The sequence below is a fragment of the Trichosurus vulpecula genome, chromosome 4, assembly GCF_011100635.1.
Source record: "Trichosurus vulpecula isolate mTriVul1 chromosome 4, mTriVul1.pri, whole genome shotgun sequence".
Classification (NCBI taxonomy): Eukaryota; Metazoa; Chordata; class Mammalia; order Diprotodontia; family Phalangeridae; genus Trichosurus; species Trichosurus vulpecula.
The window spans coordinates 188,863,596-188,886,401 of record NC_050576.1 but is presented as its reverse complement, the minus strand read 5'-3'; the positions used below and the strand labels follow the sequence as shown (position 1 = coordinate 188,886,401).

The 22,806-nt window shown below is 40.4% G+C and overlaps 1 pseudogene; it reads right to left on the bottom strand.

Annotated features, from left to right (window-relative positions):
* The window catches only part of LOC118846973, a 36,889-nt pseudogene extending 14,823 nt beyond the window's left edge, over nt 1-22,066 (bottom strand).
* Between the last annotated feature and the right edge of the window lie 740 nt (nt 22,067-22,806).

Genomic DNA, 22,806 nt, shown 5'->3' with positions numbered 1-22,806 from the left:
TGCTATTTCCTTCTCCGGCTCTTTTTATAGATGAGGAAACTGAGGCAAACAGGGTGAAGTGACTTGCCCAGGGTCCCACAGGTAGTAAGTGTCTGAGGCTAGATTTGAATTCAGGAAGATGAGTCTTCCCGACCCCAGTTTTGCCACTCTATCTAGTGTGCCACCCAACTGCTCTACAAAGTAAGTCATATTTAAACTCTTAATTACTCAACCCAAAAGCTTTTTCTCATTCCTCAACTTTCTTGACCTCTGTCAATCAATCATTCTGGAAACTCTTTCTACCCAGGGTTTTCCACACTGTTTGGAATTGGGGTTCCTACATACCTGATTATTCCCTCTCAATTTCCTTTCCTAGATCATCATTCATGTCCTGCTCCCTTTACTTGGGTGGACCTCAGGGGCCTGTTATAGGAACGACTCTCTTTCGTTACTGTCAGAGGTGATTTCCATGGGTTCAACCATCATCTCTATGTAAATTACTACCAAATCTACATGTCCAGTTCTCATCTCTCTCCTGAACCCCAGTCCCATATCACCAACTGCCTCTGGGACATCTCCACCTGATGTCTCATAAGCACCTTAAAACCAACATGTCATTCCCCCTCAAAAGTTATCTTTCCTCTTCTCAAAACTCACCTCCCCACTTCCCAATGACTCTACCCCATTCTTCTGGTTCACCCAGGATCCCAACCTCAGAATCATCCTTGACTCTTCACTTTCATTTCCCATATTCAAATCCAGTTTATGAAGTGATGTGATTTTACCTCCAACATCTCTTGAATGTGTTCCCTTCTCTCCACTCATACAGCTACCACCCTACTTGAGACCCTCATTACTTCTTTCTTTTTTTGTCTCAGGTTACTTGACCTGGTATATATTTGTAACAACAATATTACTAGCAGCTGCTGTGGGGGTGTAATGTCAATAACACCAGCACACAGGAGGGCTGCTAGCACAATCTCTTTGATCTGCTTTTCTAAAGGAAAATAACTTTAAGAGATTAACAATCTTACTTTAATTAAACATATGTATATCATTCACTTAGTTCAGGGGAAAAAGTCAGCACCCTGAACTTCAGACAAAATGCAAACAGAAACTGTAAGGAGAAATTATAAACAGAGAAAATAAACACAATTCAACAGACAGGGCTTCTAAATGTCTGACCAAGACAATACATACATAGTTACCAGAGAGAGAAGCATCAGCATCTGGGTTTTCAAAGCCAGAGGGGCTCCTTAATGGCGACCCAGAGTCTCATCTGGCTACATTACATGAACACTCTTCCAATCAATGAGCCCCCAAAGCAAAACCTCACCTCAGAGTATACATACTATTTCCAATCAATGACTCTTCACTCAAAGACTCTTGATTCAAACAAAGGCAAGACTCAAGCAAAGGCACTAGATTCCTTAGTGCTGAGAAGCACTCCAAAAGAAAAACAGCAAAAGTCCCACTTTGCTTGCCCTTACAATATTCTTTTTAAAAAATTTTTAAAATGTATTCAATTTTTAGTTTATGGAATAAAACAAGCATTTCCATAACATAGTACAATAAATCTACTATGCATAACTTGCCATTCCTTTCAAATATCCAACAAAATTGTCATGTAAATTTCTTTTTTTCTTCCCTACCCTGACCCCACCCCTAGAGATGGCTACCATTAGACACAAATAGATGTGTGTATACACACACACACACACACACACAAACATATACACACATATGTAAAACTATTCTATACATCTTTCTATTTATCAGTTCTTTCTCTATAGGCAGATAGCATCTTTCTTCAGATGTCCTTTATCATTAATTTGGATATTTATAATAGTCAAAATAACTTATCCACTCAAAGTTGTTCTTCAAACAATATTGAAGTTATTGTATACGATATTCTCCTAGTTCTGCTCATTTCATTCTTCATTATTACATGCAAGTCTTTCCATGTTTTTTCTAAGATCATTGAGCTATCATCTCTCAGAGTACAGCAGTATTCTATCATAATCATGTACTACAACTTGTTCAGCCATTCATCACTTCTTGCCTCCTAAGAGGTCTCCCTGCTTCATCTCTCCCCTCTCCAATCCATCTTCCATATGGCTGCCAAAATGATATTCCTAAGGCATGGATGTAACCAGGTCACTCCTATGCTCCAGAAGCTGTAGGGTGTCCCTAAGATTCTAGGATAAAATACAAACCCTTCTATTTGGTATTCAGGACCATTCACAACCTAGCTTCAATATCTTTATCTACCCCAGGGGTTCTATGCTTTTTTTGTGTCATGGACCCCTTTGGCAATCTGATGAAACCTACCTACACACCCCTTCTCAGAATATGTCTGTTGCCAACATTCACAGTTGAAGGAATGCTAGCTTTTAGTATGAGATTAATGAAAATAAAGGGGTAATTTTTTTTTCCATTCAAGTTCATGGACATCTAACCACACACCCAAGGTTAATTATTCCTGTTCTGTTGTGCCCAAAGGGGTACAAAACTGTGTATATCCTTTGACTCAGCAACACCACTACTAGGTCTATAGTCCAAGGGGCTCAAAGAAAAAGAAAAGTGTATAAAAATTAGGTACAAAAATGTTTACATTAGCTCTTTTTGTGGTGGCAAAGAATTGGACGTTGAGGAAATGCTCATTAATTGCAGAAGGGCTGGACAGTTTGTGGTATATGATTGTGATGGACTACTATTGTGCTATAAGAAATGATGAGCAGAAAAACCTGGTAAGACTTATATGAACTGATGCAAAGTGAAGTGAGCAGAACCAGGAGAACACTATACAGAGTAATAGCAATGTTGTACAACAACCAACTGTGAATGATCTAGTTATTCTCAGCACAATGATCCAAGACAATTCCAAGGGATCATGATGAAATATACTATCTGCCTCCAGAGAAAGAACTGATGGAGTCTGAATGCAAATCAAAGCGTACTTTTTTTTACTTTATTTTTCTTGAGGTGGTTGTTGGTTTTGGTTTGATTTTTTAGTTTTGTTTTGGTTTTGCTTGTTTTTTTTTTCGTTCTGTGTTTTCCTTTGAAACATGGCTAATACAGAAATATGTTTTGCATGACTGCACATGTATAATCTATATCACCTTCTCATCGAGGGAGCAGGGTTGGGAGGGAAGGAGAGAATTTAGAACTCAAAATTTTAAAAAATAAATGTTTAAAATTGTTTTTTGCATGTAATTGGAAAAAAAAATATAAAAAAATTAAAAAAAAGAATAGCCCCTGTTTTAAACTGATCCCACATTACTTGCTCTCCTCTGCTCTGTGTACCAGTCACACTGGTCTACTTCTGTTCCTCCCATATGACATTCCATTTCTCCACCTCCACACTATTGTTCAAGCTGTGCCTAGAGTCTGAAATGCTCTCCCTCACTCCAACTCTTGGAATCTCCATCTTTCTTCAAGACTCCACTCAAGTGCTACATGAGGCTATTCTGATCTCCCCATTATCAATGCACTCCTCAAAAAATTACTATGTGGGTATGTTTATATGTAATAAATAATACATAATATATAATAAATATATGTACATATGTAATAAATTTTGTAATTCCTTATTTGTGAAATCATTGTATTCCATCCCCAATAGAATGTCAATTCCTTGAGAAAGGCAAGATTTGTTTCACTTTTGTCTTTTTAACTCCTGTGCCCGGCACAGTGCCTGACATATAGTAGAGGCTTAATCAATGCTTGTTGAATTAAAAATAGAACAAGGCAGTAAAATCTATTAGCAAACACTCTTGAAATCTCAGTGTAAGAGAGAGAAGAAAACAAAACATGTTGACTTTTCTGGTTAGGTTTGGCAAAGGAAAGAAAAGCAGATGAATAAAAAATAAATAAAAAGGAATTGAGACACATCAGCCTACATTTCAGAATGCTTTAAAGGTCATTTCAGAATAACAAAGAAAAAACAATTATAAAAAAGGGTGAGGTGATTTCAGGGCAAAATTCCCAAGGAAAACCTGTATGTTACTTACCCTCCAAATCAGATGCCCTTAAAGTTTTTTTTTTTTAATTCTTCAAGACCCAGAAACCATTTCAATAGAGTCAGGCAAACCTACAAGGGACTTACCTGGACCATGGTCAAACAACTTAGGGATGATTGGCTGGTGGGTGATCACAGTAAATTTAGCTACTCAAGGGGGCAGAGCCAAGATGGTGGCTGGAAAGCAGGGACTTGTTTAAGTTCTCCCCAAAATCCCTCCAAACACCTGTAAAAATGGCTCTGAACAAATTCTAGAGCTGCGGAACCCACAAAATAGCAGAGGGAAACAGGTCTCCAGCCCAGGAGAGTCTGGATGGTCACCAGGAAGGGTCTATCGCATGGTGCTGGGAGCTGAGCATAGCCCAGTGTGGGCCACACCAGGACAGACAAGACCAGGAGTCAGCTGGCCATGACAGGCCTTAGAGCCATGAATCATTGAGCTGTGGCAGTTACCAGACCTCTCAACCTACATATGCCAAAGAGCAGATTAGTGGGAAACTGTAGCAGCAGCAGGAAACACCTGAGGCTGCTTCCAGAGCTACAGCGTCAGCTGCTTCATGAGTCCCTGGCTCACACGGTGGGAGGAATCTAGCAGCAGATCAGAGTGGGAGTGCAAGGAGGGCTTTGTGGGCACAAAGGCAAGTTCTCTTGCTGTGCCCTGCTTGGATCTGGATTGCAGTCCTGGTTGGCAGTTCTTGGGGGAGGAGGAGCACTGCTGTGACAGAGCCTGGGGTAATGGTGGAGTAGAAGTAGCTCTGAAAACAGCAGTGCTTGGACCCTAAAGCTTGGGACAAAGTACTCTCTACTCTACAAGCAGTCATACCCTGATAAAAAGCTCAAGGGTCAAATAGTCAGCTGGGAACATGAACAGGCAGTGAAAACGAACTCAGACTCAAACTCAAACTCTAGATTCTGTTTTTGGCAACAAAGAAGATCAAAACATACAGCCAGAATGAGACAACAAAGTCAAAGAGCCTGCATCAAAAGCCTCCAAGAAAAATATGATTGGTCTCAGGCCATGGAAGAGCTCAAAAAGGATCTGGAAAAGCAAGTAAGAGAAGTAGAGGAAAAATTGGGAAGAGAAATGAGAGAGATGCAAGAAAACTATGAAAAACAAGCCAACGACTTGCTAAAGGAGACCCAAAAAAATACTGAAGAAAATAATACCTTAAAGAATAGACTAACCCAAATGTCAAAAGAGCTCCAAAAATCCAATGGAAATTATCAAGGAAAACTGCCCTGATATTCTAGAACCAGAGGGTAAAATAGAAATTGAAAGAATGTACCGGTCACCTCCTGAAAAAGATCCCAAAAAGAAAACTTCTAGAATATTGTCGCCAAATTCCAGAATTTCCAGGTCAAGGAGAAAATATTTCAAGCAGCCAGAAAGAAACAATTTGAATATTGTGGAAACACAATCAGAATAACACAAAATCTAGCAGCTTCTACATTAAGGGATCGAAGGGCTTGGAATTGATATTCCAGAGGTCAAAGGAGCTAGGATTAAAACCAAGAATCACCTACCCAGCGAAATTGAATATAGTGCTCCAAGGCAAAATATGGACTTTCGATAAAACAGAGGACTTTCAAGCTTTCTCAAAGAAAAGACCAGAGCTGAATAGAAAATTTGACTTTCAAATACAAGAATCAAGAGAAGCATGAAAAGGTAAACAAGAAAGAGAAATCATAAGGGACTTACTAAAGTTGAACTGTTTTGTTTACATTCCTACATGGAAAGATGATGTGTGTAATTCATGAGACATTTCTCAGTATTAGGGTAGTTGAAGGGAATATACATATACATATATATATACATACACACACACAGAGGGCACAGGGTGATTTGAATATGAAGGGATGATAACTAAAAAAAATGAAATAAATTTAAGGGGTGAGAGAGGGAGAAAGGGAGAGATAGAATGGGGTAAATTATCTCACATAAAAATAGCAAGAAAAAGCAGTTCTGTTGGGAGGGAAGAGGGGGAAGGTGAGGGGGAATGAGTGAATCTTGCTCTCATCGGATTTGACCTGAGGAGGGAATACTATACACACTCAATTGGGTATCTTACCCCACAGGAAAGTAAGGGGAAGGGGATAAAAAGGGGGGATGGTAGAAGGGAGGGCAGATAGGGGGAGGAAGTAATCAAAAGCAAACACTTTTGAAAAGGGATAGGGTCAAAGGAGAAAAATGAATAAAGGGGGACGGGATAGGATGTAAGGAAATATAGTTAGCCTTTCACAACATGAGTATTGTGGAAGTGTTTTACATAATGATACATATGTGACCTGTGTTGAATTGCTTGCCTTCCTAGGGAGGGTGGGTGGGAAGGAAAGAGGTGAGAGAATTTGGAACTCAAAGTTTTAAAAGCAGATGCTCAAAAAAAAGTTGTTTTTGTATGCAGCTGGGAAACAAGATATATAGGGAATGGGGCATAGAAATCTGTCCTGCCCTACAAGAAAGTAAGGGGAAAGGGGATGGGGTGGGGAGTGGGGTGACAGAAGGGAGGGCTGACTGGGGAATGAGGCAATCAGAATATATGCCATTTTGGAATGGGGAGGAGAGTAGAAATGGGGAGAAAATTTGTAACTCAAAATCTTGTGGAAATCAATGTTGAAAACTAAAATATTAAATAAAAATGATAAAGTTCAAAAAAATTTAGCTACTGAGTGGCTGAACTCAAGACTCACTGGAAAGAGAGGGAGTAAGGGGTCAGAGTCTGAGCATTTCCATATCTGGATTCAACTTCAAAAAGCTGGAGAAAGTGGAGGGAATATCATGAAAATATGGGTACCCATTGTGATGTTCCTTCTGACATCCTATGGAGAAGTTGGAGAAGTTCCTTAATTTCTCTGCTAGTTTTCTTACCTGTTACAGATGGAAAATCTTTCTTTGACCCAACTGTGTACAGTCCATCCTTGTCTCTATGTCCATACCTGTATGTGTGTGTGTGTGTGTGTGTGTCTGTCTGTCTGTCTGTCTGTCTATCTCCATCATGTGGCTGCAAGCTTCCTTACTGGAAGCTTCTTGAGAGCAGAAACTGTGTATCTCCTATCAGACTATGAGTTCCCTAGGGGAGGGAAATGTGTATTATTTGTCTCTGTACACACCAGAGCCTAGTTTAGTACACTATCACAAGTAGACATTTGATGTATATATTTTTTAATGTCTCCTCCAACAATCTACGCCTTTTCTCCTAGGGTACCTCCCTTTCTTCTTCCCTGAGACCTATCACAATGACCTGATCAGCTGAGCTTTTCCTAGAAGTGGTAGGGAGGGACAGCGATCAGCTTGATGAACCTTTGCTTGAGGCTTGGATTGAATCCTCCTAGGCAGCGTTTGGACAGGTCCTTGAGTGATAAAGGATGCCCCAAGAGAAATTGATTGACTTAAACTATTGTGGGGAAGGCTGTTATGGGAGGAGCCTCTACTTTGCATTGGCCTATTAAAAGGAGTCTATAGACCTCTCCCAGCCCCAGAGTCAGCAGCAGCAAGGGAATATCAAGAAGTCCTAAAAAATTAGTAGCAGAGACACACAAGTTCCCAACCAACTGACAGCCATGGAGAAGATTTTCTAGGCAGCAAGATCTTGGGTTGTGGGTATCTATCCCACCCTTCTATTGAAAGAAAGTAAAATTCCTGAGCAGCCCACCTCTTGGTGAGAGAAGAATATTGTATGTGTGGCCACGAAGACTGGGAGGAGCAACAGCAAGAGACCACTGGCAAAATATGGGGAAACAAGGAATCTGGACTTCTACTCTGCTCTGGAGGTCAATAGGAAGGCATTTGCATGTTTAGCAACCCCAACTACATTTCTTTTCCAAAGGAAATACAAACCATAAGGCATCTTTCTCAGTCCAAGAGACTGTATACATTCCTGTGAAAAGTAGAATTCAATAAAATGTTGGGGAAGGGAGTTGCCAACATGGCAACCCTAAGTTGTTTTCCCTAAAATGAGAGAAGCTCAAACCACAGGGTGGTGCTATGAATATGAAGAACTTAAGGACACTGTGGAAAGTGAATAGGCCTCACATTAGTGGAAGGAGAATTAAATTGATTGTTTATGGTCTTTTGATGCTTTTCTGCATTTTTAATGGAATTTTGTGAGCTCTTGGTATTTTCTGTATATTCTATAGGGTGGGATTAGTGGCTGTATTGTACTCAACATACAAGTCTTTACCTTGATTGGAAACTGACTGATCCTTTGACACACACCTAGATACAAGCTGCATTAAGAGATTTCGCCAAAGGAAACTCTGGTTGGGGCTATAATGAACCAAAAAATTTATGATTTCCTAGGGTTTGCCCCAAGACTAGATCTGGTTTGGGTTGCTGAACCTCAGGTAATATGCACAATAATAGGTTGGTGATGGACAGGCTTATGCCACCCACCCCTCCAAAGAATTCAAGTACTTTGAAAAGTTAGATGCAAAGAAGTCATGGAATCTGGAGCATTCCAGCACTTACAGTGTAATTTAAGACATCTCACCTTTTTCCTTAGTGTTTGACCTCAAGTCACTGACTTGGCATAGAATACGCCCTCCAGACAGCACATAGTAGATTGTCCTGAGGTGGGGGAGAGGGGATACTTGGAGATTGGAGCAAGTGAAGAAACACTCTCTTCTACTCACCCCAACTTAAATTCGGGAAGCTTTCTGGAAGAGACACTTTTTGAGTGTACCAATGGAGATTTTTCTCACTAACAATGTTTCTTGAGATCTAAAAGTGGTATCTCACCAATGTCCACAGTGTTGGAGTGGTACTGGTATAGGTCTCATTGATGAGGTGAAACAGACAGGAATGCTCCAGGAAGATGGAGCAAACAAGATGCAGGACATGAGATATGATGCAGGATATGACTAACCAGAAAAGTGACCAAGGAAGACTATGCATTGAAACCACCCACTGTGGACTTACCTGTGTGCTTTCACAAAGCACTCTTCCATCTGACATTCCACAATAACTCTCCTTCTCCCCCTTTCCTGTTCCCTTTGCTTATCCGTACAACAAAGGCACCTCCAGATTACTCGATATCTCAAGTATTCCAGAGCTATGCTTGCCCCTCTTCCCCTTCCCCCTATCCCACAGAGCTGTGTATAGACCCCGATAATTGCTCTGCCTCCTAGGGGGGAAGCAGGACTGTGCTGCCTCCCTTGGGAAGCAGGGCTCACCACCTATGCTCTGCCCCCAACGTGGAGTAGAACTGGTTGGGGCTCTGCCTTATGGGGAGCAGGCCCGATTGGGTGTGTCACCCCAATAAATGCCTTTCTTTAACTTGGAGACTGTTTAAGGGAAAGTGAATTCCTTCAAGACACTAGGACCCACATGTCTATACTCCTTCATTTCTGGTGGTAACCCAACATTCTTAGGTCGAATGGGTTGAATTGGGTTGAACCCATCAACATGCTAAAGGATGAAATTTAACAATTTCAGGGAAGAGGTCTGAATGATCAGCTGCTTCTCACCTCTACCCCAACACCTCCTGGTCTGGGGTGTCAGCAAGACTGTTTAGGCTCCCCAGAGAGGCCTTCATGGTAGCCAGGAGTTGAGGTTGTAGAGAAGAAATGCTGTATTTCTGCATAGGACAGTGTATCATTACCCTCCCTGCCCCCCATCCAACATACACACAGTGGATTAAAAAAAATATCCCAGTAAGCAACTGCAGTGAGGGCAAATGTTCTTAACCTAGGTCTATCAGTCTTTTCTAGAGAGTTTCCAGAAGTACCCCTCTGGGCCTCAGTCTCCTGGATCTCTATCAGTCTTCTTCCCTTTAACGAAGGAACTCTTTCTCTAATTGCTTTGGGGTGATGAGTGCTGTGTTTCATTAACATTGTATGGGTTTTTGGGAGAAATGATTATTAACAACCAATGATTTAGGGGGATCCAGAGTTCCTTCTTTTTTCTAAAGTCCTCATTTCAAGGCTCAGTCTCTGAAGGACTTTGTTGATAATGAGACTGATTTAACTTCCTCTTCAATCTAGTTCAGATCCCACCCAGTAGGGGGAAGCCCATTTTGCTCTTCTCAGGTTCTTTGACTAGATTTCCCAAGACTGGGCAATTAATAAGTCAATGACATAATCAAAGCTACATCTCCTCTCCCCCTGCCCCACCCCTGCCCCTGACCTAGCCCTTCATTAGAATAGGCCTACCTCTCTTTGTAATATTCATTCTCTTTCATTAATTGTTAACCAATCAAAGAGGATCGCCACCCTCAGGAACACCCACTCTTCTAAAGGCATATAAACTTTGAGCCTACCACCATGATTCATCGTTGTCATTCGAGAGTGTCACTGACCTATTTTATTATTAATATCTTAGCATTATTAACAAAATGATTAATTACCCAGAAACTATGTCTCTCGAACTTTTTAAATGTCACATTTTTGTTCAAACAGCTTCTAGATATATTGTAATACATCTTACTACAGCAAACATACTGTTACAACTAATATTGCGCAGAGGTTAATTGCTCTCAATAAGCTTTGACTTCAAGGCACCAGTTAATTTCTTAACATATTCAGCTCCAGCTTCTTCATAACCATAGATTCATTTTGTCTTGTCTAGAGGAGACAAAGTTGTTTGTGCATCTTACCTGCATCCATTAATTCAATTTGACCTCTAGATTCAAGGTTAAAGCCTTCAGTCTCTATTCTGTCTTGGTATATATTAAGGATTTTACACTTACCTCCAACCGAATGACATTTTGATGTCCTTCAATAGTGGGCAGAACCATAGTGAATTAAAACTGTATTCCTGGAAGATTCCACATTTTTGTATCAATTGTTCTTGACATAGCATTGATGGCAGATTTTAAATAGAGAATAGTTTTCCATGGGGATATCAAATACTCAAAAATTCTCACAGTGCCTCAATCCATTTTATATGCACAGTACATGACTAAGCCATTACTGTGGAACTCAATAAAAGGTTCTGCAATGATGAATAAAGGCAATGTTAATGTTGTGATGCTTTCTGGAGGCTTGTTCAGCCATTATCAAATTAATAATTTACACCCTTGAGACTTTTGGCACATACCTTTTGCTCCTTTGCCAATATGTTGTTTCCTTCAAATTATCTATAGGGGCTTTCATTTTTTGAGATAAAAGCTCTGGATATTTTGTAGAAAGTGAAAAAAACATGTACTTTGGAAGGGTCACTGTTGTTTTCATCTTTTGGGTAAAAAAAAAGTGATGTCTTCTGTTAAGAAAGATGGTCTCCAGCTTGCATCCAAGAGGAAAATGGTAAAGTACTTTGCTAGTAATTCATGTACCATGGGGAAACACTTGAGCTGATAAATATAGATCTTATCTGGCCCTACCATTTTCCAATTTTGTAGGGAAGCTAGTCTCAGTAACCTCCCTTGACAAGACTGTTTTTTTGTTCATTATATTAATATTACACAAGGTGTTTTGTGTTTGATCCAACTTGCACATTTTTGTATTAGACCTTGTTGCTTCCATATAGCCAATCAGATAGTTTCCAGATCCTCCTTCTTTAGGGTTTCTCTCTCTCCTTTAATTTCTTTACTTCTCAAGTTTCCACATTATCTTTAAAACACACACACACAAAGAACACACACACACACACACACACACACACACACACACAATTATGTTGAACTGACTGACTATTTGGGGGTTTTTGCCCTGCTTTGACTCTTTGCTCTCTTAACCTTTTAGCCTTCAGTGTCAATTATTGTTTAAAGATATCAAGAATTCTGGATGTGCTTTTGTTTTCAAGATTCCATTCCATTTATTTCTTTTTTGTAACCTTCATTTAAGTAATGCGTTGCTCAAGTTTTATACTTCAATGTTTTGCCTAGGTCAGGGGTAGGGAACCTGTGACTTTAAGGGCACATGTGACCCTCTAGGTCCTCAAAGTGAAGCCCTCTGACTGAATCCAATCTTCACAGAACAAATCCCCTTAATAAAAGGATTTGTTCTGTAAAACTTGGACTCAGTCAAAAGGCCACATGCAAGGACCTAGAAGGCCACATGTGGCCTCAAGGCCACAGGTTCCTCACCACTGACCTATATATTGATGTAATCCTCTAATGTTCTTCCACAAGTCTTCAATAATTGTTTCAAGCTACTTTCTCCCTGGTCACATTTGATGCCTTTCCTTAGAAGTATTCTTAAATAGCTGTATCTTTTTTCTATTTTCCTTACTGTGGAAACGACCACCACATATACCATTGAGTGCAAGTCCTAAAATGTTTTCATGTTGTCAGATATTGCAGGAGAATGCCTTCATTCATGATTGTTTTAATAAATGCCAGCTTTTAAAAATTGTTTTGACATAGTTGATCTATTAACTGGGTTCATTATTCAAAAAAATGCTTTTAAAAATTCCGTTCTCAGTATACCCATCTCCATTTCAAAATCATTCAAGACCTCACCATTATTTTTGCCAACCATTACATTATTAGGTAGAACTTCTGGAGTTGTATTAAGTATAGATTTTCAATACCTTCAGGTTCTTCAGCTTTTCCTTCTTCAGATTTAAGTAACCCCTTAATTTCTGATCTTATTTCATCTCATATGGTTTTAGGAATGAAGTTAATTCTTATAATTGTGTTTTGCTGATTTGCAATATGCTGTTGTATAAAATGGAGTTGAGGATATTGGGGTTTTTTTCAAGATTAATTTATTTATTTTTAGTTTGTTTTTTGGGGGGGGATTGGTTTTTGGCAGGGCAATTGGGGTTAAGTGACTTGCCCAAGGTCACACAGCTAGTACAGGTGTCAAGTGTCTGAGGCCAGATTTGAACTCAGGTCCTCCTGACTCCAGGGCCAGTGCTCTACTCACTGTGCCACCTAGCTGCCCCTATTTTTAGTTTTCAACATTCATTTTTACAAGATTTTGAGTTATAAATTTTCTCCCTATTTCTCCCCTCCCCCCCCAACCCAAGATGGCATGTGTTCTGATTGTCCCTTTCCCCAGTTTGCCCTCCCTTTTATCACCCTATTTCCCCCCCATCCTCCTTCCCCTTACTTTCTTGTAGGGCAAGATAGATTTCTATACTCTATTGCCTGTATATCTTATTTCCCAGTTACATGTAAAAACAATTTTTAACATTTTAACATTTGTTTTTAGAACTTTGAGGTCCAAATTCTCTCCCTTCTTCCCTCCTTGAGAAGGCAAACAATTCAGTATAGGTTTTACATGTATCATTATGCAAAACACTTCCATAATAGTCATGTTGTAAAAGACTAACTGTATTTCCCTCCATCCTATCCTTCCCCCCCCATTTATTCTATTTTCTCCTTTGACCCTGTCCCTTGTCAAAAGTGTTTGCTTCTGACTACCCCCTCCCCCAATATGTTCTCCCTTCTATCATCCCCTGCTCTTATCCCCTTCCCCCCTTGTATCAGTAATTAAGATGGGACCTTTTTCTTACTGTTTTCTTTTTTGAAGCACTTACTTAATCAAGTGCCCTTGATGAGTCTGGCCTTTGTTTCTTTGATGACTTCTTTACCTCAAGGTAAAGCCTAGTTTACATGAGTTTGAGTCACATGTTTGTGACTCCAGAAGCTTTTAGGCCATGTGGGTTTGAGTCGCATGTTTGTGATACTTTTAGGTCACGTGGATTTGAGTTGCATGTTGTGATGCCCTTTGACCCTGAACAGGATATATAAACTTAGAGGTTGGTGGTTTTCCTTTGGGGGCTCTCACTCATTGGAAGAGTGGCATGTGACTCTGGGCAAGCTGTTGTAACTGCCCCCCAGCTTTGCTAACCCATACCCATTGGTTCTTCTCTGGTAATTGAATTGTTATTTGATCTGTTTATGTTGTCTCTGTTTGTAATTTGTTTGTATTTGCTCTGAAGTTCAAGGTTCTGGCTTTTCCTCCTGAACTAAGTGAGTGATATTTGTATGTTTGATTAAAGTGAGATTGCTAACCCCTTAAAGTTACTTTCCTTAGTAAAGCAGATCAAAGAACCTGTTCTGGCAGCATTTGTTGTTGGTCTTGTTGGGTCTTACACCCCTACTTTCCTGGAGGGTAAGATACCCAACTGAGTGCATATGTTATTCCTTCCTTAAGCCAAATCCCATGAAGGTAAGGTTCATTCATTCCCTTTCACCTCCCCCCTTCCCATCCATTATAACAGGTTTTTCTTGCCTCTTTTATGTGAGATAATTTACCCCATTCTATCTCTCCCTTTCTCCTCCTAATGTATTCCTCTCTCACCCCTTAATTTTATTTTTTTAGATATCATCACTTCATATTCAACTTACTCCGTGCCCACTGTCTATATATATGTATGTATGTATGTATGTATGTATGCATGTATGTATGTGTGTATGTATATTCCCTTCAACTACCCTAATACTGAGAAAGGTCTCTTGAGTTAAAAATATTATCTTTCCATGTAGGAATATAAAAACTTCAACTTTAATAAGTCCCTTAAGATTTCTCTTTCCTGTTTACCTTTTCATGCTTCTCTTGATTCTTGTATTTGAAAGTCAAATTTTCTATTCAGCTCTGGTCTTTTCATCAAGAATGCTTGAAAGTCCTCTATTTCATTGAAAATTCATTTTTTCCCCTGCAGTATTATACTCAGTTTTGCTGGGTAGGTGATTCTTGGTTTTAATCCTAGCTCCTTTGACCTCTGGAATATCATATTCCAAGCCCTTCAATCTCTTAATGTAGAAGCTGCTAAATCTTGTGTTATCCTTATTGTGTTTCCACAATACTGGAATTGTTTCTTCCTGGCTGCTTGCAATATTTTCCCCTTGACCTGGGAACTTTGGAATTTGTCTATGATATTCCTAGGAATTTTCCTTTTGGGATCTTTTTCAAGAGGCAATTGGTAAATTCTTTCAATTTCTATTTTACCTTCTGCTTCTACAATATCAGGGTAGTTTTCCTTCATAATTTCTTGAAAGATGATGTCTAGGCTCTTTTTTTGATCATGGATTTCAGGTAGTCCAACAATTTTTAAGTGATCTCTCCTAGATTTATTGTCTAGGTCAATGGTTTTTCCAAAGAGATATTTTACATTGTCTTCTATTTTTTCATTCTTTTGGTTCTGTTTTATAATTTCTTGATTTCTCATAAAGTCATTAGCTTCCACTTGCTCCATTCTAATTTTTAAGGAATTATTTTCTTTAGTGAGCTTTTGGACTTCCTTTTCCATTTGGCCAATTTCTGTTTTTTTAAGGCATTCTTCTCCTCATTGGCTTTTTTGACCTCTTTTGCCATTTGGGTTAATCTATTTTTAAGGTGTTATTTTCTTCTGTATTTTTCTGGGTCTCCTTTAGCAAACTGTTGACTCATTTTTCATGATTTTCTTGCCTCCCTCTCATTTCTCTTCCCAATTTTTCCTCTACTTCTTTTACTTGGCTTTCAAAATCCTTTTTGGGCTCTTTTATGGCCTGTGACCAATTCATATTTTTCTTGGAGGCTTTTAATGAAGGATCTTTGACTTTGTTGTCTTCTTCTGGCTGGATGTTTTGATCTTCTTTGTCACCAAAGTAAGTTTCTATAGTAGGAGGTTTTTTTATGCTGTCTGCTCATTTTCCCAGCCAATTACTTGACTTTTGAGTTCTTTGTCAAAATATGACTCTGCTTCTAGAGTGGGAGTGCTCTGTCCCAAGCTTCAGGGGTTTTGCCTTCTTGTTTTCAGAGCTACTTCTAGGCACTTGTAAATTTTCAGTTCTTCTGAGGTGGTATGATCCAAGGAGAGTTGTTTATTCCTCTATTGGCCTATGCTATCATCTGTGAGTGACATCAAGCACTCTTTTCTGCCTTGGAACTGCTAGGAAGACTCCCTCTCCACAGCCACCACAAGCTCTGCCACACTAGCACCCCTCCTCACCCCAGAACTGCCCACTGGGACTGCAACCCAGATCCAAGTAGGGCAAAGGAAGAGAATCCTCCCTCAGTGCCAGCAAAGAGATCCCTGCACTCCTGCTCTGATCAGATGCTTGATTTCCCCCACCTTCTGTGGGTCTGGAGTTCCAGAAGCAGCTGCTGCAGCTACCTCTGCCACCCAGAGGCTGGACTGCACCCTTCTGTCACCCAGGTTCACCAGAGTTTTCCCACTGACCTGCTAAGTTGTCTTTGGCATTTGTGGGTTGAGAAGTCTGGAAACTGCCACAACTCAGTGTTTCAGTGCCCTGAGGTCCATGCTGGGCTGTACTCCACTCCCAGCACAGTGCAATAGACCCTTCCCAGCAACCATCCAGAGCCTCTTGGGCTGGAAACTTGTTTCACTCTGTCATTTCATGGGTTCTGTAGCTCTAGAATTTGTTTAGAGTCATTTTTTTACAGGGGTTTGGAGGGATTTGGGAGAGAGCTCAAGCAGGTCCCTGCTTTTACTCTGCCATCTTGGCTCTGTCCTCCTTGAAGATACTGTTGACAAAAATTAGTACCAAGTCCTTCTCTAAGATGTTTCCAATTTATTACGATATATTCCTGGCACATAATTAAAGCTTTCATATCTCCAGTCTATTTCTCATGTACTCATGGTTTTCCCATCTTAGTGGTCAGCACCATTTGCATCAAAGCTCTTCTAGGTGGGATACTGGAAGCACTCCATTCTTCCCTTTGTCAAGTTCATCATTGTAATGGCCCCAAATTAGGCCACTCTGTCTGTGTCTTAGATTTAGAGAAGCAGTTTCATCATACTGGCTGCCATGATGACCCAAGCAGAGGTATGCCCAAGGCCCAACTGGCCAGTATTTCAGGGTGCCTGCCAGATCTCCACAGCTACCATTATTATCTCAAGGCATGAGGTTCCTTGCTATCCATCACTTTGGTTGGAGTTTCCTTATTTTGCCCTCCTCCTACCCCCATAGAATGGACAATCTGATGCAATTTGAGTGGGTTGTTACTATTACTATGACAACAGCGACTACTACCTTGTAGTCTAATGAAACTGGTCCATCAAACTGGAGGCCTTGAGAAAAACAGAGGAAAGGACAAAGAAAGAAATCAGAGCAGCTACCAGGGGTTTCTTTACTCTTCTTGAAATTTTTTTTCCAATTAACAAATATTTTTGTTCTTCCTCACCTCTTTCCCCCACCAGTGAAAAAAGAAAAACAAGATAAAACAAAACCCTTGTAATAAAAATACATAGTCCAGGAAAATGGATTCCTACATTGGCCCTATCCAAAGATAATTGACCTCTGGATTCATTTCTGAGTCTTAGGTCCAACACTTCTGTATCAAGACATGGATGGGATAATTTACTTTTCTGGCAAACATGCTGCAACCAAAGAAGAGGAGAAACCCATAGCTCATTCCACCCTCTCTCTAAGATGTAATAGGTCCTTCTACAAGAAGTGAAGGGGACTTCTTAAAAATTGCCCCTCCTTCTAGTAGATTGTACACAGAGGGCCCAAAGTGGCCAATATAAAATGGGAATACAGTCAGTTACCAGACATCAGTGCTAGTTGGTAAAAGCCGTACCAATATTAAGTAGTAGATAATGGTACATAATGTAACAGAATAGGCAGCACAGAATAGTTTTGGCCTTGGAGTCAGGAAAACCTGAGTTCAAATCTTACCTCTGATATTTTCTATATAAGTTACCCTGGGCAAGTCACTCAACCTCCATGTGCCTTAGATAACCTTCTAGGATTTCTCTACTTAAGTTGTATGTCCCTGGGCAAGTCACTTAACCCCTTTTTGCCTCAATTTTCTCATCAATAAAACGAGGATGGTAATAGCACTCACCTCCCAAGATTATCGTGGGATCGAATAAAATAACAATTGTAAAGTGCCTAGCACAGTTCCTCACACATAATAGGTATTATATAAATGTTAGCTATTATTAAATCACAGATGGATTAGGATCTGGGTTGGTGAAGGAAGTTTCCTGAAAAGGAGTTATCTATTTTTTAAAAAAAGTATATACCTATTGTGTACTGATTGCTGTAAGAAATAATAAAAGATATAGAGAAACCTTGAAAAACTTGTATGAACTGATGCAGATTAAAGTGAGCACAACAAGAACCATTTATGCAACACCATTATAAAAATGATCCATTTTGAAGAACTTAAGAACTCTGATCAACACAATGACCCACCCTGATTCCAAAGGACTGATGCTGAAACATGCTACTCATCTCCTGACAGAGAGGTGATGGACTAACACACAGAATGAGATTCGCATCTTTTGTTGTTGTTTAGTCAGTCAGTTGGGTCCAGCTCTTCACAACCCCATTTGAGGTTTTCTTGGCAAAGATACTGGACTGGTTTACCATTTCCTGTTCCAGCTCATTTTACATACGAGAAAACTGAGGCAAAGAGGATTAAGTGACTTGTGTAGGGTCACACAGCTAGTGAGTGTCTGAGGCTGGATTTGAACTCAGAATCCTCTTGACTCGGGGGCCAGTACTCTATCCATTGTGCCACCTAGCTGCCCCACACACTTTTTGGGACATATCCAATATGGGAATTTGTTAAAGGAGTTTTATTTTTCTTCTCTTTTTCCAATGAGGGTGTGGCATAGGGAGGGAAAAATACATAACTGTTCATTGAAAAAAATGATATTTAATTTGGAAGTTACATCCAATGTGGTTATCAGTGGGAAGTGTCTTTGGAGTCTAATTCAGGAGCATCTGGCAGCTTCCTCATCCCAATTCCAATTCTAGTTTTTGCTGCAAAGGGCAAAAAATATTACCCATTGGCCTGAAAAGAACTGCCTTTTCTTTCTCTAAATTCATCATACAGCACACATATTACATGATATTTAAGTGAAGGAATGTAGGGTCTACATTTCAAAGACTTTATGCTCCAGTTTCAACTAGGCTATAATGAGAATAGAAGCAAAGTGATGGTTATTGCAGGTCATGTCAATGAAGGAATTAAGTAAACAAAAAAGTGATAATACCAGCTAAGAAGTTGAAAACAATAGATGCTCCATGAAATCCTAAAAAAAATTCCCATGATTAAATTACAAAATGAATAACGGAGTATACCAAAGCCTCAAAACTGTGACACACCACAGCTCAGAGGTCATCCTATCTCTTTTCCTGCCTCCAACCCAGAACTAGAGATAGGGTGATCTAAAATCTTTAGGGAAGAGAGATCCTAGGGCAGGGGTGGGGAACCTTTGGCCTTGAGGGCGCATGTGGCCTTCTAGGTCCTCAGGTACAGCCTTTCGACTAAGTCCCGAGTTTTACAGAATAAATCCTTTTATTAAAGGGATTTGTTCTGTGAAGTTTGGATTTAGTCAAAGGGCTGTACTTGAGGACCTAGAGGGCCACATGTGACCTCAAGGCCACAGATTCCCCGCCCCTGTACTAGGGTCTTCTTCCTGTGAGAGAGCCCTACATAAAATTGCCCCTTGTTCAAGCTAAAAAGCAGTCATGGGCATTAGAGAGAAGCAGATGAAGGAGCCAAGTGGATGGGCCAACACCCACCTAGGATTACCACCGTGTGACATGGCATCACCTCCACTCCATGGACTGGGAACCCAAAAAGGAAGACGGGCTGAGTCAGCACAGGTGGAGGGTGGGGTAGCCCTCCTCTGCTTGAGAGAAAGAAACCTCAACAGAGTATACTGTGATCTGCCTGACAATAAGCGTTTATTAAATGATTCTGTGGACAAAGCCCTGGCCCAGTCTGAGAGAATAGAGACCAGAAAAGGGACCACCCTTGTTGCTGCTCATTCATTCAGTCATGTCCTACTTTTCATGACTCCATGGACCATACTCTCCATGGCGTTTTCTTGGCAAGGATAAGGAGTAGTTTACTACTTCCTCCTCCAGAGGATTAAGGCAAATAGAGGTTAAGTGACTTGCCCAAGATCACACAGCCAATAAGTGTCTGAGATCAGATTTGAACTCAGGTCTTCCTGATTCTGCACTCTCTCCACTGCATCCATCATCTAGCTGCCTCTTTCTTAACTATAGGGAACTTCAATCTGGATACAGTCCCTCCCCCTTTGATGGGGTGGGGGTAGATTTCTATTGTCCAGAAGCAACAGTGGGATGGCAGCTAGGTGGCACAATGCCTAGAGGACTGGGTCTGGAGTCTGGAAGACCTGAGTTCAAATTCAGCCTCATATACTTACCAGGCTGTATCACTCTAGGCAAGTCATTTAACCTCTGTCTATTTCAGTTTCCTCTACTGTGAATGGGATTCATAATAGCATCTACCTCCAAGGGTTGTTTTAGGAACAAATGAGGTCATATTTATAAAACATTTAACACTGTGCCTGGCACACAGTAGGTGCTTAATAGATGCTTGTTTCCTTCCTGAGAGTCAGGAGACTTGAGCTCTAGACTGGCTCTGTTACTAACTCAGTGCGCAACCCTGGCTAAGTCATTTCCTCTCTCTGGGCCTCAGTTTCCTTATCTCTAAAACGAGAAGTTTGGAGTAAATGATCCATATAGTTTAGTGACCTGAGTAGCTGGTGGAACAGTGTTGGACCTGGACCTGAGTTCAAATACAGCTTCAGACACTAACTAGCTGTGTGACCCTAAACAAGTCACTTCATATCTCTCTGTCTGCCTCAGCTTCCTTATTCATAAAATGTAGATGGTAATAGCACCCACCCACCTCCCAGGGTTGTTCTGAAAATAAAAGGAGATAATATTTGTAAAGCACTTCGCAAACCTTAAAATGCTATATAAATGCTAGCTATTATTACCGTTATTCTGTGATAAAGAAACAGTCCTCAAACTTGGGGAGACCCTAATTCAAAGAGATTTCTACAATTCAGCTATCTTCTCATCAGCCTGAGAGATCATGGAGAACAGGGGTCCCACTTCTTTTGTCCTGAGATTCTCTTCCCTGCCCCGCAGAGCTCTGCTCACAAGGGCATTAATCAGTGTTGGTGGCTGAGGAGCTCTCTTACAAATTTTTTACATATAACTCACACACATATCTGTAAATATTAACTACTTTATATGTGTGTATATATGTGAGCACACACACGTATACATACACATGCACACACACATGTTCATACTGTGAGAAATAATCCTCTTACCAAGAATTGCACCTGGCCGTGAGTGAATTTAGAAAAAAAACGTTTTTATTTCATGTTATTTCTAACGAGTGACTTGGCCTTTAACCCTTTATGGAAAAGGATCACTTCCTAGGCACAAACATACCTCAAGACAATTACAAACTCTTTTTATAACCATCCTGATTCGAATTTCCCCCCTTGCTCACTATTGGCTAGGTGCAACCTCCTGAACCGCCAACTCCATGTTCTCTTACTTGATGTGTTCCCCCTCAAACAGCTTGTTAAGCATGCGTACAAGCTTCTGCTCTTTTACCAGATCAGAAGCCTGTTCTGCTAGATCACAGCTCTGATTAGAACCAGTCACCTCTGACTTACATTCAGTTATCACTCAAAGCTGGGAGTAGTTTAATCCTGTGGAAACAGAATTCCTTCTTTTGTTTCTCACAATACATACACACATGCGTATATATATATATATACATATATTATATATACACACATACACATATACACCCATATATATACGTACATAGTCACAGAGAGAAAGAGAGAGAGAGAGAGAGAGAGAGAGAGAGAGAGAGAGAGAGAGAGAGAGAGAGAACCGAGCCATCTATACCTACATAGGATTTAAGTTCCAAATGGGTTTTTCCTCTCTCCCAAAGTTTCTTTTTCTCCTTTTTTGCTTCTTCTCCTCTGGCTCTCTCATTAATCTGATCCTCCCTCACCAAGTATTTTAGAGCAGAGATAGAACCCATGTATAGAATCTGAGAAAGGGGAAAGAAGAAGAGCTATTAATTCCTCCTCTTGAGAACCTTCCAGAAGTCCTAGGACAATATGTGTGCTGCCTAAGGCAAAGATGGTTCTACCCTGCCTGAAGCACAGTTTCTGACTTCTTAGTCAGTTCCTTTGTTTTCTTTGTAAGCCCCTCCCCCTAGAACATAGGCAGAATGATGTTTCAGAGAATCCCAACCACATTACCTCCTCTGGAAGTGTTTAAACTCCACCTGTCTTCTTGCTTTTGCTTCATTGAGGTCACTCCAACTGTAGGCATCCTGATAATTGTAACTGTTTACCCACTCCACTCCACTTGCACTGCTTTTGGGGAAATAGACTGAAGAAGGAAAAAGCTGGATTGTAAACATAGGTACGATAGAGTAAAGAAGTAGAAAAATCCAACACACCTAGTCCTTTATCCCCAAGATCAACCAATCAACCAATGAACATTCATTAAATATCTCTGTGAGGCTCAAGAATAAAAAGGGAAAAAAATCAATCAATCAATAAACATTTATTAAGTGCTTAATATGTAATGATGTAAAGACTCAGCTACTCTGATCAATACAATGATCCATGACAATTCCAAAGGACTCATGAAGAAAAATGCTGTCCACCCCCAGAGAGAGAACTGATGAACTCTGAGTGCAGATTAACACATTTTTTTCACTTTATTTTTCTTGCCTTTTTTTTTTTGCAACATGGCAATGTGGAAATCTGTTTTGCATGAATATGTATAAAGAATATTGGAAATATCCTGCCTTCTCAATGGATGGAGAAGGTGGAGGTAGGGAGAGAATTTGGAACTGCAAATAAAACCATCACCACTACTAATCACAACCAATTGTCACCAGTGGGCAGGCAAGAGAGCCTAGCCAAAGAGGCAAGGCCCTCTGAGGAAGACTCTAGGTGGCATACAATGGGCAGGCCAAACCACTGTCAATATCCTGAGGATCACCTTTCCTCAAACCAGAGTGAAAGGGAGCCCAGGACCTTGGGCCCAAAGACTCTGGAATAGCAGTGGCCCCTCAAGTCAATTAGGGCAGCTAGGTGGCACAGTGGATAGAGTGCCAAACCTGGAGTCAGGAAGACTCATCTTCCTGAGTTC